The 15,715-nt window shown below is 32.7% G+C and overlaps 1 long non-coding RNA gene across 1 annotated transcript; it reads left to right on the top strand.

The window, feature by feature from the left end:
* The first annotated feature begins 1,202 nt into the window (after positions 1-1,202).
* LOC136971447 (uncharacterized) lies at positions 1,203-2,429 on the top strand. The gene is made up of 3 exons (XR_010880168.1): positions 1,203-1,295; positions 2,086-2,184; positions 2,271-2,429. It is a non-coding gene; the product is annotated as an uncharacterized lncRNA (long non-coding RNA).
* Positions 2,430-15,715: the final 13,286 nt, after the last annotated feature.

The following is a 15,715-nucleotide window of genomic DNA, read 5'->3' as shown; positions in this document are numbered from 1 at the left end:
ATAAATGTGTTTTTTATAAAGTATAATCTTTAAAATAAACTAAAATTAAACAATTTAAATTTTTTTTTACAGAAAATAACGAAAAAAATGAAGATTTGCATTCTCATAGTCTGTTTCTTCTGTTTCCTTTCGACCAATTCACTAACTTATGGACCCAATGTCTGCAGGAAATTACGAGTGTATGCATTTTTATGTTTTAAATTTAAATTTTTCTTATTTAATCGTGTAATGAAGTGATATATGTGAGAACTAAATTTAAATTTGAATAAATGTTCGTATTCAGTGAAAATGTAAAGAGAAATTTTCGAAAGTCGTGTTAACAGCAGGCCGAAACGGGGAATGCGTTAGACCATTTCTCTGGAGGATCCCGGATCTTAATCTGAGAAGATCGAAAATCCTTCAGGAATTTTCGAGGTGATCCCATGTCTAATCAGGCCTTTCCGTTATGGGCTTGGCCAAACCAACAATGGACTTGATAACACCCAAGTGGGTTCGGCAACGGGTAGATAAATGGTACACACTTGTCGCGAATTCACGCCTCACCAACGAGCTGATCGCGCGGACTTTTCGGTTTTCTCAATGTGTCTAACGTCTCAATAGAAAACAGTTTCTTGTAGAAAGCCCTCACGGGAGGCAGTCGTCCACGTGTTGTGTTTTCTTATCTAACAAATTCTATAATTCATGATGAAAGTCTTTTTAGTGACACAGGGAGAAGAGTCAAAAAAAGACTTTTTCAACGCGTTTAAACAAAAATAATTACAGGTTTCTAAAATTTTCATAATTACATTTGAAAATAATTAACATAACATTATAAAATTGATTTATTTTAGTAATAATAATGTTCATATTATTAGGTATACATATCAACAATACGAACAGGTACGGCAGTATAGAAGGACAACGACACGCTGCGGGTTTTCATGGCTTTACACGTGCTACAAAAGAGTGTGAGTTATTTAAGTGTTATCAAATCAGATAATAATTAATATTTTAAATGTCTGAAGCATTAATGTAATTGAAATAAATATTTCCTAGGTATTATTATACAAAAATACCTGTTACAAAATATTTTACTAAAAGCCATTATATATGCTGTGCAGGATATGAGGAAGTTGAACACAAATGCAATCGCAAGTATTTTATTTTTGTAGAATGTCAATTTATTTGAAACGTGTATCACGTTATATTTGTTCTCTTTTCAGCAATTTGTGAAAAATCTTGTTTGCATGGGCAATGCGTCGCACCAAACACCTGTTTGTGTTCGTCTGGTTGGAAGGGCAACACTTGTAACACAAGTAAACTGTTTTATCTATAATTGTTATAAGAATATTACGTAAGATATAATACTAAAGACCAATTACGTATGTCCGTACTAAAGCAAAAATAGTGTATCTTTTGCGTAAATTTGAATAGTTAAACGTTTCACAGAGAGGGAAAGTGTGAGCCTATGGTCATAGTGTTTTGTTTTAGCTTATATGTCTCGAAAATATGGGATCGAATCTTAGCTATGATATCCTAGAATATTACAAGTGTGGAAGTTTCCAATACTTTAAGTGTAGATCATGTGGCTTTTCTGTAAGTTGATGCGGTGAAAACTGGCTGATGAACCCATGATTTTGAAAGCCGCATGGCCGAGCAGTTCGGGTGAAAGCCTTCCTCTTCAGGAACCCGGGATCAAGCCAAACAGGTCGAAAAACTACTCAAATGTTTCGATGTGATGTCGCATAAATAGATCCGCCCTATTGTGAGCCTGGCGAATACAACAATAGTTTTCTTAGCTAGGTAGTCACAAAAATTCAAAGAAATAATCCGATCACTCGACACATATTTCATACATCACGGGCTGACTGCCAGTGTGGTTCTGGTCTTTGAACCTATAAGTGACAAGAAAAAAAATCGATTATCAGTTTCGGTGTTTGTAGTTAAAATCTCTTGCCGCCGTGATGTTACCGACCATTGGAATTATCTCGATGCATCCTTATGAAAATTTTGTCCTGAAACAGAAACACCATTATATTACATTTTTCCTATGATGCTTAGTTTATGATATGATAACACAATATTAACACTGATTTATAATTATAGGTTGTGAAGATACTTGGGGCGTTAACTGCACCAACAAATGTTTATGTAAAAACGGAGCCAAATGCGTTCCTGCTAATGGATTGTGTATTTGTACAAAAGGTTAGAATTCTCAGTACTTCATGACAAAAACAGAATGATGAAAACGATTATCTAACAATAAAAAATAAATCAATTTTTACCAACAGGGTGGCAAGGAACAAATTGCGATTTGCCGTGTAAAACAGGATACTACGGATATCAATGTCTGCAAAAATGTCAATGTCAGAATAGAGCAAATTGCGATCATATCAATGGATCGTGTATTTGTGAACCAGAATATATTGGAAACAAATGCGAAAGTATTTGCAAAGTAAGTATAGATACAATTTTCATGTATTATTATTCACTGTAATAGAATATATATAAATATATATGTGTGTGTGTGTGTGTGTGTGTGTGTTTTATATCAAGATTAATATTTACATTCTTAATCATAAATTCTGCACAAATACAGCCTGACATGACACACAACCACAATCCATCACTTTACAATGTGAAAATTCATACAATCATATATTTCTCTAGGATTGGAAATACGGGAAAAACTGTGTGCAAGCATGTAACTGTAGAAGAAACACCACAGTGCAGTGTCATCATATAACCGGTTTATGTGATTGTGCACCGGGGTATTTTGGAAACAGCTGTGAAAATACTTGCAATGTAAGTCTATTTTCTTCATCTCTTGTTTAAGAATATACTTATTTATCTATACTTTCATACGATTCAATTTCATATTTTATAATATTTTATAGATATAATATTAAATTGTGTAAAAATTAAAAATTTAGACGCTCAAATTTATATAGACGAAATACTGCTTATTTTTAGGCATCAAAATCGTCACGATTTTAGTTTCGTTACGTTAATTTTTAACAATACAATTATTTATAATTTATATGCTGAAGCAGGTTTTGAAATCTACTCTGAAATTGCGTGGCATTATCTTAATTAGTGGAGTAACAGCTTTAAGTTTTGATTTCAGAATTTCGATTTCGATTGTAATCTACCGTGTAATTGTACAGTAAATAATTCGAGATATTGCGATCACTTAAACGGCCAATGTGAATGTAAGCCTGGATGGAAAGGTATGAAAGAACAATTTCAATCGTTGTTACTGATTTATATGTTTAACAAATAATGTATTGATAGGTGTGCAGTGTGATGAACCGTGTGAATTAGGATATTTGGGAGAAAACTGTGATAATTTATGCAATTGTGGAGGCGAAACATGTTTTCCCACTACTGGAGTATGTGTTGGTAAGTACTTTTTGTGTGTGTAACATATGGATTTTTTATTTTATATTAATATCGAAAGCGAATTTATATGATATTTTATTCTTAATTATTAAGCTGAAAGCTTGGCTTTAGAGAAAAAAAATGTTTATTGTTTGCGTAAAAATCATTGTGATTACACTTTCGTTTTTTAATTTGTCTTTTGGAATGTTTGTTTTGTTCACATTATGATAGTATTTTAATTATAGCTATCATGGGTTTGGCAAGACTCAGAATTGAAACGATCTGGTATTGATTCTTTTGATCTGAAGTATAGGAGTTAAGCCTCAGAAGTTCCTTGGAAGTGGCTTCTCTGAATTCGATTTCGGTCCGACAGAGCGATAGACCGACGCTTTTATCACCTATTTTAGATTCGCACGTCGCAAATACGCTGGCCACGTTGTTTATGGGTGTTCTTCGTCTAACACATGATAGGATCTAACAACTAAATAGGATCATTTTCCCATAGAAAGTCCTCCTGGCAGGCATATCGCTCATGTGTTTTATTGGTTTACTCCATCAATTATTTGTTCTGTTTTGAAATTAAGAAGAAACAGTACAGCAGGCATGTCAAAGATACGGCCCGTGGGCCATGACTGGCCCTCGAGACAATTACTTGCGTCCTGTGATTGAATTCACTAATGCTATTTGTTTATATTTTATTATCTTGATACCAAAGAAAATGTGATATTTTTATTTATTCATATTACTTAGAGTTATTTATTTTGTTTGATTTATTTTTATGTTTAATTTCTTGTTTACATTATGTTTTCTTTATTTCATTTTTCGAATTTCAAATTAAAGTCATCTTTGCAAGATCATTTGTTACATAAGAGGTTTTTGAGTCGGCTAGTTTTGGGCTACTTTTTAAAACATTTTTGGCTACAAATGCTAAAAACATCTGGCCCGCTGTCATACTCCTGACAAAAAAATTGGAACTTAAGATGTTTGAGTCTGACACCCCTGCTCTACAGTTAACTTTTTACCATGAATTTAACTATTTCATTTAAAATAGTTAAAGTGAAGTTCAGGTGTCCAAATTTAAAACCAACAGTTATGTAGCATAATAAGTGATTATATCACAGCATGCAATCTTTTGCAACCGTAATTGAGTGTTGCAAGGAAATTATTTTTTATAGCACACACAAGAGCCTCATGCAATCTGATTTCGATTTGATAGAATATAATTCTTTATCCTGCTGAGTGCTTTTACCTTTCATGACTTACGTTCATCTTTAACATTGCCTTTAATTGTGAAGTCTAATCATGCCTGATCCGATCCGTTATGTGAGTGCAGAACATCATTTAACACGAACGTCTTGAGTGTCTTTGCCGTTTAGTTACTACAACACCGTCTTCACTTGATATGGCGCACAATGTTTATGATTGCTCAAGGATTTACAAAAGCGAATTAATTGTTTATTTTATGAAATCCGCGAATTTAACTCAGTTGTCAAAAAAATTTTGTAAACAACTCCGGTAAAAAAACGCTCCTTGTGAGAATTACATCGGAGGTCACCGTTTGTGATAACAACTAGATGGGAAGATTGACACATAGGTGTCAAGAATGCACCATCATTGTCAACATATGTCAATCATGTAACTCCTTTCCCACTACAAGTGAATAAAAGCTCGAGTCCCCAAAAGCTCAGGGCGATCCAAAGGAAGTTATACTTGTCAATGTGCGCATTCCATCTCTTGGACCTCCACACAACGGACCTGATCCAACGAAGAGAAAAAGACTCCGGTATAAGACAGATCACGGCTTCGAACTTCCATACAGCTCGTATTATCGACTAGGAATTCGATTCCTACCAACCATTCGACGCATACCATTCGTTTCCTCATAAAGGTAATTTTGTTAGAGCATTGTGAACTCTCTCCTTCGCTACGAGAATAGGCTTATATATAAAAAGGGCAGCTCTTAACTTTTACTATCTTAATCGCATTTAACCGAGTATAGCCTCGTAGATCTTGCTAACTTTAGATTTTAAAAAATGTTTTGTTTATTTGTTTAACCTGTCTCCTGTCCCTCACCAGTACTTGTTGACTTGCTCACCTCTCACGCCACGCGATAAAAAGCTATTTGAAACGACAACGTGGGCGGTCTTTGCAGACTGTTGTCGAGTAAGTGGACGATAGGGATTAACCCCTGGCCCACGGTTTCTCACGATTTTTTCAGATGTATTTTATTTTTTAAACTTTCAATGCCGTGTGACATATGATAGTCATCTCCATTTAACAAATTCATGTACACAAACATGGAAAAGATAAAAATAGACGTCATAGTATTATACAGTACTTTTACGTTACGTTAAACTTAGTAAAGTCCATCTTTTGAAGTTCAAGCTTCTGTATGGCGATGAATCAAAGACAAACGACAAAGTTTTATGGAAGGATTTTGTACAAGGGAAAGTTTTTGCTGAAAATGATTAATAACCTTAAGTACATTTTAATTAATAATCAAGAAGAGAATCATCATTGATATTTATGAATTTTGTCTAATAAAAATTCTTTACTCTATAACAGATTCTTTTTATAAAGAAGCGAGGAATCAAATCGTAATTGGTGTGTCTTCTTCTGTTCTCCTAATAGTAATAATTTCTGTTTCGTTTTTATTGTATTTCTATTGCATGAAGAAGAGAAGAAAGCAATTTACAAATGCTAGGATCAAGTAAATACAATACTATTTTCTATATAATTATTGATACAACAAATACATAATTCTCGTTCTTTTCAGGTATGAAAAGTCAGGACCAAACCAATGTATTAAATCAAATTTATATTTCATATAATGCGCATCTCAGAATTTTGTCACAGAAGTGACACGATATACACGATTGAGCTCGGTTAGCCAATCTATTAATTGACTATAATTGTTTCTCAATTTTTGATTCTGCCTGCACCATCTTCATTTGAGTTGTTCAACAGAATTAAAAGTAAACGCCTATAAAATCGAACGCAAACTCTGATTACTTGAAAGAACGTGAAATCTTCAGAATAGTACACCCCCTTCGTGCTCCTTTAAGACATATTTTTGCTATATAAAATTGATATTCTAAGGAAACCAAGAAGAGAACTAAAAGTAAATCAAGTGAGGAAATTCCCTTTTCTGATTACTTCTCGCAGATGCCTTTCATATAATGTATTATTTGTTACAATATTAAATGTACACTACATGTATGTGTGTGTATTATTTTGTAGATTATTTGTCATTTATAGCACGGAAATTGCGTTATTGTGGGCTTAGAATCTCTCCGAGTATTAATTGTATAGAGCAATTTAAAAATGTTTATCAATATTTCAATGATTTTTTTTATAATAAAATATATATTTTGTGTGTTTTTGTTATTTTTACGAGAGAATAGTGGTATAAAAATAATCTGCTTATTTCACAATGAATTTATGAGTTCTACAAGATGCCGGGCTTCAATTTTTAATCATATTTTTAATTTATTTAACTTAAAATATATGCTTTCCACCTCAAATTAGTAGTGTCTTGCCCCCTGTACATCATACCTTTTCTATAACAATAGAGTCGTGCCGATGATCATTAACCGCTTTCAGGGAAAAATTTTTGAATTGAAATAACATGATTTCCGCTTTATATTAGATGTTCCTGTATAGTTAATCGGGTCTTCCTGCCCTCCTGCCATTTCGTTTTCCGTATCTGGGCTCGTCTTTCGTGTACCTAACTCCATTCTCGAGACTAAGGAAAGGCAGTCAGATGGACGATAATGAGAATTTATAGGACTACAATTTATTCAAACTGTAGCCCAATAAACGATATCAATTGCTTATTTTTTAAGTCAATAAATAATAAGTTTACTTTACTTAAAACTAAGTTATTCCAATATTCATACAAGCACCGAACGAACATCCGGCTCGATTATTGGGCTATAAAGATAAATAATTGCTAAGCAACATGGCAGGAAGTAAGCCTACGCCATCTCTTCGTTAAATGTAATAATTATTAATAAATAAATTAATTTTGTTTAATTTTAGAAAAATACTGAAAGAAAAAATCGTCCCGGATCGGCACTCATGTGCCGATGTTTTCTTACAAAATGTTCCAAAATTAAATTTATATATATATATATATATATATATATATATATTTATTTATTTATAGTTATTATATTTTACAAGAGATGGCGGTATGGCGACTTATCTCCTGCCAAATTGCTTAGGAATTATTTACCTTTATAGCTCGATGAAGAATCTGGCAGTTCGTTTAGTACTTGAAATAATTATCGGAATAGTTATATTTATTATATATTTATGCAAACATTATTCAGATTTTAATACAAGAGTTCAATTGTTTTAAAAATAATTTCAATTTTAAAAAATAGAAATGTGAAAAATTTTTTTTAATATTTCGATATACTTTGAAAGTGAATAATTATGAGGAAAAATGCCGTATTTATCCTTATTTCTGTCTTTTAATGAACTTTTCGGTTTAAGAAAAAGCAAAATTATTCTTTTTAAACAATGAAGATGACAATTCTATCGCCTTCATCGTTGCAGCATCGATACAGCATTGTCGCCCAATCAGCAGATTGTGAGGAGGTTTTTGCCGTTAGACTAGTCATTCAAAGTGTTGCCAATCGTAATGAAATGTTCTCGTGCAGATGTTGAGACTTCCAAAGACATAATAAATCCTGTTACATCATTGTAAGTCTAACCAGACTTTAATAAGCGTAAGGAAAGGTTCTCTTACTCTCACGACTGTCACAGTTAGTTTTTCGAGTAGCATGGAAATAGGATTGATAGCATTATGTAATACATGTGCGAAATGCCAAAGGGACATGTCTCCGGAAAGACCTATAGGAAACTGGCCGCTATTTAGGTGTCAGGACACGTGAATGAAACTCAGAGAAAACTTCAAGAGGCTAACGTTAGTGATGTGCGAACTTTCGACCAACTATCAGTATTTACTGGTTTATTTAACTCTGCCTGTAACAAGGAATGAGTACTTCTTCATTAAAATTGATTTTTAAAAATACTTAACCTTCCTGTGCTATGGACAACTATGGACAACATTAATTTAGGGTTCTAAATTAATGTACGAAATTAATTTACTTTCAGTCTGTATTTACTGTATATTAAACGTAAAATGTTCTATCAACGCTTTACACAATGTAATTTTAAATTTAATTTAAATTGGGTGGCGCTCTGTTCGTCATGGGGAATGGTGACTTTTTGATTACACCTTGTTTCGGAAGTTATTACTTTATTCGCTATTATTTCACAATGTGTAAGATAAAATTGACCCAATTATTATTACTAATGGCTGGAATAAAGCCAAATCCTGGGCCTCTTCAAAAAACTCCAACGAAGAAAGGCAGACCTTCAATCAACCGTAGAACGCAATCTTCACATAATACAAAGGCTCTAGAGCAGGGGTGACCAACCTTTTTGGGAAGAGTGCCACTATCTGAAAGAAAAAAATTAATGCTTGCCACTTCCAACTTTTCCAACATATTAAAAAATATATAAAGTTAAATGTTATATATAAGCTGATTATAGGGTACTGGTGTCAAGCAGTGCCGTTTTCCGGCGCTGTTGTATTCAGTAGCGTATGAGTAAGGTTTTCAGGGAATTTGACAAAGTTCCTGAAGGTAATATTATTATTTTTTCAAATTTTTCAATACGTCTTCGAGTGCCACTGTTAAAACTACACCGTGCCACACTGTGGCACGCGTGCCGCAAGTTGGCCAACCCTGCTCTAGAGGGTAAAAATAACTTGATTACTGAATATACTCAATCACGAAGAGTGGATTCAGCTACCTCGGTAAGTGAAAACCTTACTTTAAATCATCCGCTTGTAACTTCAAATTTGCAATCATCAGACATTACAACTAGTCCTTTGGACAAAGATAGTTGATCTAATTACTTTATGTAATGAAAAAATAGAAAACCAATTTCCTTCAATCCGTAAAGAAATTAATTATAACGAAGTAAGTGACTTTACGGGTCAACTTTATACTATTAACGACAGGAATGAAAAACTCGAATTTCAACTTATTAAACTAGGAAATAAAAATGAACTGCTTCAATTTAAGATTGACGCACTGAATAATAAACGATAATAATCCAATAATATAGGACTATTCAAAAATTTTGAATCTTTCGAAACTTTCTTGAATCATTAAAAATTCCATGCAAAATTGATGAAGACATAAAATCAATTTATAATATTCGCACTCAAAAATTAATATTAGTTAAATTTACCTATGGTGGCAAAATGACGACTCGTCTCTGAATCCAGCAAACAGAAGAAACAGTGGGGATTGCACGTTCTAACCTAACCTATTCTAATAATTTGGGTGGCAACAATTATGGTAATTTATTAGAAAAGTTTTTCTGCGGTTTTAGGCCCTTTACCGCTCGAAGAGCACAAAAAATCCATAGAACGTTGTGTAGACAAGGGTGTCTGTGTTGGTTAGTAGAAAATGTCCCAAGAAGAGCTCATAAAGCGTTTCCACATAGGGCTCATATGAAAAGCTAGTCCCTTCTGAGGGCTCATAAATTTACGTGTCTTTCTTATGTTTCAATTTTTATTCTGCATGTTGTGTTTTTTGTTGTGTTGTTTGAACTTACCAATGTTGTTCGATAAACGAAGAAGAAAAACAGATTGATAGAAAAGTTGCAATTTCCATTTCATAACCAACCAGACCTAACAAAATTTTTTGAGTTACTCAAAACTACTGAGGAAAAGAAAGCAGCAGTGAGCAATTCAGTGATAACAATTTCCAGCAATTTTGAATAAGAATTTTGATAGGATAAAAGTACACACCCCATAGGGTAGAAAATCAGTAGCCTTCCAGGAGAACTTCAAGGGAAGCAGGCCCCCATTTGGGGAAAAAATGGTGGAGGAAACCCGGAAAACTCCACCTGGCAAGCTAGGGAAAAACCAAAGAAAAAAAATAGTTAGGAAACCCAACTGGGAACAGAATGCTTAATAAAAACAAAGGACAGCAAGCAAACAATGGGATGCTGGAAACTATTACCACATAAAATGAAGATCAAAGATCAGTAGAAAATCTATAAGACCAGCGACTTCACCACACAGTCTCCATCAGGTGTGTAGTTCTGTGTGGGGGATGATGATCTTGACCTGTAAAATTAAAATTATGTTTAACACCTAGCAGAGGGCTAATTGAAAGAAACCTGCAGGGCTAGGTGTAGAGGAAGAGAAACAAACACAAAGATTAGACAATAGCAGCAGTAGATAGGTGCAGCGTCCCGCTAACGCCACGCCATAGAAGGCGCCCACGGGTGGAAAAGGCACGGGAGGCAAGATGAATAAGCCTGTTGCTGACTGCAGACGTTCACCTCGGAGCAGAACCGCCACTGCCGATCAACAAAGAGATACCCGTACCGGGATCGAGGTTGCTATGCGAAAACCGAAAAGGCTATACGCAGTGGTCGAGGAGGTCCACCCGACCAAGCGACAGCCTCGAAGAAATGCAGGACGGGCGAGTTCAGTGTACGAACCTCACACCTAACGTCCATCCAGAAAGGAGGAGAAATATCCGATTGTTCGCTTACTCAAGTAGAAAAGGCGAAAAGTAACAGAAAGGAGGTGCCTAGTAGACAGGGAAATTTAGGAATGCTAATTTTATAAGTGAAGTATTATTTTTTTTAAAAAAAAGCGATGGTTTACTATAGTTCTTAACAGTTTGAAAATAAGCAAGAAAGTATAGGGAGAGCCAGTCATCCATCAAATGGCACTACTCCTGAGGCTCAGACAAGAATAAGAGGTGCTCAGCATGAGTAAGAAAGTAATAGATTGTAATAAAGTGAAGAGAGAAGCATAGGTGGCAAGAAAACACCCACCGAAGTGGCTGTGGGAGTACCAAGCAAGCCAAGAACAGGGAGAAGATTGCCGTACCCCTGCACCGGGAGACAGTGGTGGCAAACAATAGACACGTTCGCTCACGGCCAAGTGCCAGACGAGGACAGAGCCTCTCCACAATGGAGAGACAAGCAACGATAACAAAGTAAAGGAGGAAAAGGAGAGTAAAGATAGTAGATATGGGTAAAAGTGCCAATATGGCAAAGAGGAAGGCAGGTGCATCCACACAGCTGCACCGGATATAATTTGTATTAATGCGATCAGTTTTAGCGAATTTATTATTTTGAAATAGTTTTATTTACGAGCAATGCTAGCACATTTAATTCTAAGGAGCTAGGCTGTTCTACCGTGGCAGTGCAGCGGGATGAAAGGAAGTAGAAAGTTGGTCCTTAGGATAGTATGTTAGTGCAATATGTTAATATAGGACACCCTGGAAGATTTAGGGAATATTAAAAATTACTCTAAGTTATATTTTAATTAGTGAAGAAAGACAAATTCCCCATGCAGAGAATTGGGCTAAAGAAGAAAGTGATGACATTTGATAATATAAATTTAATTTTTATTAGGTGATAAAAGTTCTAAAGGCGTTTATAAATATTTGTATTAATGTAAAATAAACTAGTATAATTCAACAATTAAGTTTTAATTAGTGTGAAGAGCCCAAAACACCATGCAGGGATTTGGGCTAGGGAGGACTGAACTGGTAATTACAATATGTAGTTTTATTAAAGTGTTTGTAATGTTCTGTGGTTTATTATTTACCTGATTACAAGCCAGTGGAATAAATGCTAACAGCCATTACAGTGAACTGCAGCTGGAAAGTACAACGTTGATTAATACTGAGAACAGATTACACCACCAGGGGGATGGCCAGACAGAGTTTTATAGTTATTAATCAGAAAAGAAAAGAGGTCAGAAAGCAAGTACAGATTATTTTTCCTATTAGCGCAAAAGAGATTTTTGTGCCAGCTGCAACCCGAATAAGCCGCAAAAAATGTGCAGAGAAATTTGGCTATGGAAAGGATGCCAACACACTCCAGGGGGCATGCCCAAGGTCCTAGAATATAAGGTTAGCTCATACAGCCGATTTAGCCACTTCTTGCCAGATTCCGGATATACGTCATCCCTAGTCGATCCGTGGTTGAGCGACTGTTTCACCACAGTAAGCAAGGGAAGAAAATTTTGGATTTTCACTATTTTTGTTACTTTGTTCAGCGTTTTTAGACTCATAATCTTCGAAGGTAAATATATCTATTGTTATTGCTATTATTAAACATAATTATGTCGATAAAAATTGTACGGAAGTAACAAGTGTGTTCCTAGAACCGTTTGATAATCTGTTGTTGTCTTTACTCTTCGTTCTGTAGAAATTACAGAATACGGTTACGGATAAAATATATTAATTACTAAAATACTTAAAAATACTAAGAATAGTTTTCTGCATGTATAAAAATAGTATCTGCACGATGAAACGACGACTACAAATAATAAGCTGGCCCCGTAACAGGGTGGTGACACTTTTAAGATAACTCGAGGTGTAAAAAAGAAATATTGTTTATTATTAATTAATATAACTTTTTAAAATATGCATATTTACGTAAAATGCTTAGAAATGCAAAATATAAAAATGTTTTATATATTAGTATAAATTTATTGTGTTATTTATTCGTATAATAATTTTTATTTAAGAAATGTTAATACTACTTTTTACCACTTCAGAATATTATATCTTGATTAGATTTATTTGGGAAAATAAAAAATAGCTAAATTTTATTATTATTATTTTCAGATGCCTGGAACAATGTGCTGTTGCAACTTGTAATAACATCTATTGTACAACAAAGTTATTAAACAGGAAAGTTAGTTATTTTACATTTCCTAAAGATCCAATAATAAGAGGAAAATGGATCCATAATTGTAAAAGAAAAGATCAATTTAATCCTGATTCTTATCATGTTTGCTCTGATCATTTCACAGAAAATGATTTTGAGAGAAATTTAAAAGCCGAATTATTAGGTTTATTGGCAAGACCTAAACTAAAGAAAACTTCTTTACCGACAGTAAATTTAGGAAATATAGAAAATGAAAATATTAAGCAGTCAAATGAAAGAAAGAATTGTTTATTAAAAAGAAATAGAAAAAACCTGATAAAAAAACTTTTAGATGTAAATAAACAGGATAAACCAGAAGAATCTCTTAACAAGTGTAACAATTGTAAAACTTTAGATGTTTATTTTAAATTAAAACATGAAAATTCTATTTTAAAAATGAAGATTAAACATATTGAGATAAGAATGCAAGCAATCCAAAGAAATCTGAAATTGTGGAAAAGTAAAACTGTCATCATTCAAAAAGAACATGAAAAATTGAAAAAAATAAAAAAGATTTTCTTATATCAATATTGAAAGGCACCTTTACAGAAACACAAATATATAATCTGCTGGGGAAAAAGAAAATTAAATGGAAGAAAGAAGATATGAATTTGGCATTTACTTTGAGATATTTAAGCATAAGATCATATTTATACTTAAGAAATCAAATGAATATCCCGTTACCTGCAGTTTCGACACTTCGACCATGGGCTTCAAAAATAAATCTTTTCAAGGTATATTAAATGATGTTATAAACATCATGAAAATTAAAGGCTTTGAACTTTCAGAAGAGGAAAAACTTACAGTTCTTCAGTTTGATGAGATGAAGGTAAATACTGTATATGCTGTACTCATATTGATAAAACCACGTAATTCAATAATTATTTTAATTTTCTGTTTTAACATTTTACTGATATTTCAGGTAAAGTGTATTTATGAATATGATAAAGTGAGGGATAAAGTTATTGGACCCAATAATCAAGTTTTAGTAATGATGGCAAGAGGACTATTTGCATCGTGGAAACAACCAGTTTACATGGATTTTGATGTTAAAATGAAAAAAAAACTTTTGTTTACTGTTATTTCAAAACTTTTTGATGCAGGATATACTGTTGTTAGTGACTGTGGTGGACAAAATATAGGATTATGGAAGGAATTAGGGATAAATATATTCAATACTAAATTTATACATTCATCTAATGGAAATAATATATACTATTTTCTAACTCTACAGATATTGCTATTAAAAGATATATGAAAACTGAAAATGCCTTAGCAGCTTCTGAATTTATATCATCAATTAATGCATGGTTTGATGTTATGAATAGTTCAACACCCAATTTTCATTACAAAATTGATTATCCCTCCAAATGTGCTTATGGCATTAACATAACTGAACAAAATAATATATTTGATAATACTTAAAGAATAATTGAAAGTATGAGATGTGTATCTAAACAATCACTTCAAACATTTCAAAAAGGAATGCTTATATCTATTAAATCTATCAAAGATTTATTTTTCGACCTTAGTTCAAAATTTCCTAAATACCATTATATCTTAACATGTAAAGTAAATCAGGATTCTTTAGAAAACCTATTTTTACAGATTCAAACTAGAGGTGGTTTATATGATCATCCTAGTTCACTCGAAGTAATATATATAGAGTAAGAATGGTAATTTTAGGCAAATCACCAGGAATATTGCAAAATAAATTAAACACAGAAGATCAGATAGTTGAAAATTATTTAATAAATGAAATGTTTGAAGAGGCAGATTTACTGCAAGAAGTTTCAGATATGTCTAGTTCTAAAGAACAAGGAATATCTGAAAATTCATGCAATGTAAATGATGATGATTTATGTGAGATATCTCAGGAAAATGTAGAATTAAAAAATGATGGATTACAATATTTAGCAGGATGGATTGTGAGAAAATACAAAAGAAAAAAAAATATTTAAAATATTAAAAAAATTTTGTACCTGATTTAATTGTTTTTACATAACACTTAATTTGTATATATTGATATCAATAATATGTTTATAACATAAAAAAATTGTTCTTTTTATAAAGTTATTTTTGTATATGTATGAGTAAATAATATCGTTTTTGGTACAGGAATATTAAAAATTAAAAAATAGACCAATATAATTTCTAGTTTTAAAAAAGAAGTCGTTTGATGATATAAATTAAATTAATTCATTTATATATAAATCACCTACGTAGGATTTACCAAAATTAATCTTTTAAGAAACTATTATTGTTATAATATCATAAAATAGATAAAATCGATTTCATTTACAAATTAGAAAAACGCATTTTAATTTCAACTTTACACGTAAAAATTTGGAAGATTTGCTCAATATTCCGGATTTTTCTTATTTATAATCCATTTTTATTTACATTTAATAAAATATAAATCGTAATTAATGAAATATTAGCGTGTAATTAAAGCTACAAGCCTCAAAGCCTCTGATCGGTAATGTTTTTACCATAGTAAGATATTTCGTTTTCGACTAGGAATGACGTCAAATAAGCAACCAATGAGAAGCGTTTCTTCTCTATGAGCTAACCTTATATTCTAGGA

The sequence above is a fragment of the Centruroides vittatus genome, unplaced genomic scaffold (assembly GCF_030686945.1).
Source record: "Centruroides vittatus isolate TY-2023 unplaced genomic scaffold, ASM3068694v2 contig_254, whole genome shotgun sequence".
NCBI classification, from domain to species: domain Eukaryota; kingdom Metazoa; phylum Arthropoda; class Arachnida; order Scorpiones; family Buthidae; genus Centruroides; species Centruroides vittatus.
Note: the sequence above shows the minus strand (reverse complement) of the source record. Positions and strands in the feature narration are given on the sequence as shown.